Genomic DNA, 4,917 nt, shown 5'->3' on the forward strand with positions numbered 1-4,917 from the left:
AAGAAACAACCAGAAAAAAAAAACTAACTTCGAAGAGCGATCTACTCCAAGTTTTGAAGCAAGAGTGGGCAAAAATACCACAATCTAAAATTGACGAGATGATTCTCACGATGCCCCAAAGGATCAACGAACTCCACGAAGCGAAAGGAAGATCTACTAGATATTAATTGAATTATAAATATATCAATTCATGTGAATGTGACTGAAATTTTTTTCTGAAAAGGTGGTGTCTATTTACTTGTGAACACGCTGTGTATAGTCTCTTGCCACATTTTAATCTTTTATCTTCTTTGTTTTTTCATTATACTCTCATACAAATTTTATTTACATGTGAGGTTTCGCGAACGGATATTATGGCTAATAGACGTGTATCCCTATGATATTTGGGGCCTATTTACGCAGTCACATTCAAAACCTACGATATATCTTATAGCTCACATTATGGCCTGTGCCCTGGTGACTTTGTTTTGTTGTGCAGCTTTTTATTTAAAGCTTGTTTTACATTATAAATACACATTCTTCTACAAGCTACATAATTTACATGTAAGGGAAAAGACACTTTGCAAATTACAATTGACATCCATGGAGGTTTTCTGCATACAGCAAAATACGAGGTAACCGATATACAAATAGGAACAGAGTCTTTCTTCAAAGTTCTATTAGTCTTTCAGTCTTTCGAAACTTCTAACTTAGTTTATATTCATATATTTTCTTAATTAGATTTCCTGTGTAACAACGTCAGTTTAATCTTAATTAAAAAGTAGAAACGGAAAACTTGTGTCTGTCATACAATTTTGAAACTTATTAGTAGTTACAAAAAACAAAGAATAAGATCAAGGTTTTTAATTTATTTAATTAATTTCTTAATTTAAACGTCATAGGGGAAAGCACGCTTTAACTTTTGGTTTAATTTAATTTTTGTTATCCTACACAAAAAATATGTTAAAAAGAACGAACACGTGATCATTTCCTTCGTCATAGTTTAAAACATATGCAATCGTCTCCCTCCACACGTGTAAGACAAATTATTATATTATCAAAACGTTGCGTAAAACCTAAAACTGTAGCCATTTAACCTAAAGGAATGATCTATATATTTGTGGTCACAGAAAGAAATAAACAAACTGTCTAAATTTCCACTTAGTTTGAATTAGTTACACAGAAATGTTCCTTTAATCCAGCCTTATGTGTTATCTAGATAACGCTTTATATATCTCTCTATGTTTAATTTTTCAAATATTTGTTTTAAATTTGTTAACGGGCAAATTTAAATTCTGTTTATAACACATTATATATATTTTCTTGTTTTCTGTGTATCTTATTCGAAATGTAACATATTTGTTTACGTTTTAACAATAAGAAAAAACCTAAAGAATTGCATTAAAATATTCTACTAATCACTATTTTACTTTGTTAAAGTTGTGAAAGAACAAATACGTTTTCCAAACATTTTTGGACGAAGACAGACTATTTTAATACAAAAAATTGTCAAATCTTTTTCTAAAGCAAACATTATGACACAAGAAGTCTGATATCATAACCGATAAAGTATGTACACAAATGAACCAGTAATTATGAGTCAAACCACTAGGTGAAATTCAAACTCCTACCTAACATAGAAATTCATGATTTACTTTTATTTGACAAAGATTACCTTTAGTAACTGGCGATCCTCGGTTTAGTTATTCAAGAGTTGTACTGTCTTGGAGGTTTAGTCCTGGATTCTGCTTCTTAAAAGTCGATTCTAGTTGCTGATTGCATCTAGTTGTAATAAAGTGTAAGGAATATTAATTTTGTATTTTTAATGTGTTTGCATACAAACTTCCACCATCTACGTTTAACTGACCTAATTAAATTAAAGATTTCTTATTTTTGTAATGATAAAAAATAAAAATAAAAACCTGTTCAGTTACAGAACAACAAATGTAAATAACACATCTACATATTTCACCGCAACTAGCACAACAATGAAAAAGTGGTTTTGTAAAGAACATTAATAATTAAAAACGAAAGGCATCACATGTTATTTGACAGAGAAAATATACGTCATGTTCTATAGCATCGTGAAGAGTAACTTTTGTAATGGGATTACCGAAGACTACAGTACATCGTTAAATAGTAAACTGTTATATCTAAGCGCACTTAAGGATGCACGAAGTGAAACAACCTGTTGGACTTACTCACCCATTTAACCCCATTTATGGCACTTGAATATTAAGTAAGAAACAGTTTATCGATGTAACCCTAGACATATTCTAGTTTCTACTGACATCAAACCGCGTTGATGTGAAAACAGCTTCTTGATAGCGCCCAACAACAAAATTCTTATCACGACTAATTACTTATATGTTGTGTGCAATCCTGAAATAACGCTCCTAAGCTAACGTGCGGACAGTGAACACATAAAATACCAAGCTAGTTACAATGCCTTTGTTATGACTACATAATTAATACCTTAGTCACGGTAGAAAAATACTGTGTTAAATAACTGCAATGTAATAGGAGAATCTAGATTTAAAAATGTTCGGTTATGGCTTAATTTAACTGACTTTATTTAATGATTACGATAAACTATATGTTTGGGATTTTGTTTGAATGAAGTTAATTTCAGGATGGCCGGCTTTAAATAAAATGCCAATTCAGTTCACGTCGGGAAACATAATTTCACTCATGCTGAAAGCTACATAAAAATTTGAATATTCATAGATTTCATAACTACTACTTAAGCACATGAGTTTAAAACAACGGTATTTCCTCTGCATCCTTAGTGTTAATAAATCTGTGTAACATCTTGAAGCTATATATTAAACATTCATTATATCAGTTTCGAAAATATTACGTTTCTTACAGACAATCTCTCACAGGAAAGTTTGTTTGTTTGTTACGAATTTCGCGCAAAGCTACAAGAGGGCTATCAGCGCTAGCCGTCCCCAATTTAACAGTGTAAGACTAGAGAGAAGGCAGCTTGTCATCACCACCCACCGTCAACTCTTGGGCTACTCTTTTACAACGAATAGTGGGATTGACCGTCACATTATAACGCCCTAACGGCTGAAAGGGCAAGCATGTTTGGTGGGATGGGGATTCGAACCCGCGCCCCACAGATTGGGAGTCAAGCGCCCTAACCACCTGGCCTTGCACAGGAAAGTAAATAAAGGAAAATACTTTGTTTGGTTCAAAATAATAATAATATTTTCACTTAGCGCAGTTTTTTCTCACGATGAATTTCCCTCAGAAGATATAAAGTACAGAACCATTTACAGTTCAATGTAGTTAAAAAAAGATACAATTGGAATATATGCACTTTGGTTTTGAGTCCTTTCCTTTGAAACATAAAATATTTTTATGATCCACATGATGCTAAAAACATTAGCCCGAATATAGTTTAGTATTTTTGCTAACTGTTAAGAGTAATTCTTAATCGATTTGTTTTCTTCGGATAATCGCGCATAGCTACATAAGAGCCATTTGCTCTAGCTGTTCTTAATTTTGAACTGATAGACTTGAGAAAAGTTAGCTAGTCAATATACTGAACGCCATTTTGTGGCAACTAGACACAAACCATAAACCCTTGGATTCAGACTTTTCACATTGAATAATATCGCGAAATGATAATGCAAAAAATAATATCCTAAAGATACATATTTGGTTGTAGAAACACTAATTAAAAACTTTCTAAAATAATAATCAACATTTTTTCAACGAAATCTTCAAGGCACTTGATTCGTAACATCTGTGTGGTTATGACTTGGTTCACAAACAATTTATCTTTAGTACCTGCTATGTGGTTATCATTTGCATCATAAAATATCTAGTTTTAGTAGCCACTGTATGGTTAGCATTTGGATCATAAAATATCTAGTTTTAGTAGCCACTGTGTGGTTATCATTTGGATCATAAAATATCTAGTTTTAGTAGCCACTGTGTGGTTATCATTTGGAGCATAAAATATCTAGTTTTAGTAGCCACTGTGTGGTTATCATTTGGATCATAAAATATCTAGTTTTAGTACCTGCTACAGAAAAATAACTTCAACATTGTACTTACTTGTTGGAGATGGAAACTTTCTTTTAGTTTGTGTTTCATTGCGTGTGAGAACGATCTTCAATATGCCAAACGTCTACGTATTTTGAGATATAAAGTTACAGTAAAATGTTTAACCCTTTCTGGTTTTTATACAAACCCCAAAGCAGTTATGAATCATATAAACATTCGGTTTCACTGTTCTTCCTACTTCATGTTGGAATCACAATGTTGTCGATTTCTCACAACTGCTTATATGACTGCTGAACGTCAGAGCATGTGCTCAAAGTAAACTCTTCTTGCTCCCGCACGTGCTCAAGCATCGCGCTGATTAAGCCGCGTCTCTCGGTTCACCGCTTATACGGTAAAGCGAAATCACGTGACCTTTAAAAGCCGCTGTTCTTACGCAACCTCAGCAACTATATTTGTTTTTTGTTAGCTTCCTGTCCATTTCCAAAAAAGAAAATCTCAAACTTCTGTAAATTTATTTCTTTAATTAAACTATTTGTGCAAAATATGAAAACGACAATACGAGCAAGTAAAGAATATAAAAACGGAGGGTCTATGATTATGTTTTTTTCTATAACATTGCAACCGGGAAATCCTGCAGTTTTAAAAATACGATAAGTTACACATGATAATTATATTTCTTTAGGGTACGTTATTTCTATGGCAACATGATATAATACTGACAGTATAGCCACCTGGTGTTATGTTGATGCTTTCTTTTAGCTGAATTTATAGTACTGGAAGTATATTGTAGACTATAAAAATGTGTAAAATTAAATGAATGTAATACATTTTTATCAACGAATCACAAGGAATATTATTGTAAAGCATGATGTTTGTATTGTATTCTTTAGTGAAGAACAATTCAGATAAAATTGCAAGTAG

At 32.4% G+C, this 4,917-nt stretch overlaps 1 protein-coding gene across 1 annotated transcript in view; it reads right to left on the reverse strand.

The window, feature by feature from the left end:
* The window catches only part of LOC106472055 (slit homolog 3 protein-like), a 24,101-nt gene extending 19,764 nt beyond the window's left edge, over positions 1-4,337 (reverse strand). The window contains exons 1-2 of the mRNA XM_013932688.2: positions 4,048-4,337; positions 1,655-1,761 (exon numbers count right to left, since the gene is read on the reverse strand). The gene's annotated coding sequence lies outside the window, so the exon portion shown is untranslated. The remainder of the gene's footprint in view (positions 1-1,654; positions 1,762-4,047) is intronic.
* Between the last annotated feature and the right edge of the window lie 580 nt (positions 4,338-4,917).

This window comes from Limulus polyphemus, unplaced genomic scaffold (genome assembly GCF_000517525.1).
Source record: "Limulus polyphemus unplaced genomic scaffold, Limulus_polyphemus-2.1.2 Scaffold117, whole genome shotgun sequence".
Classification (NCBI taxonomy): Eukaryota; Metazoa; Arthropoda; class Merostomata; order Xiphosura; family Limulidae; genus Limulus; species Limulus polyphemus.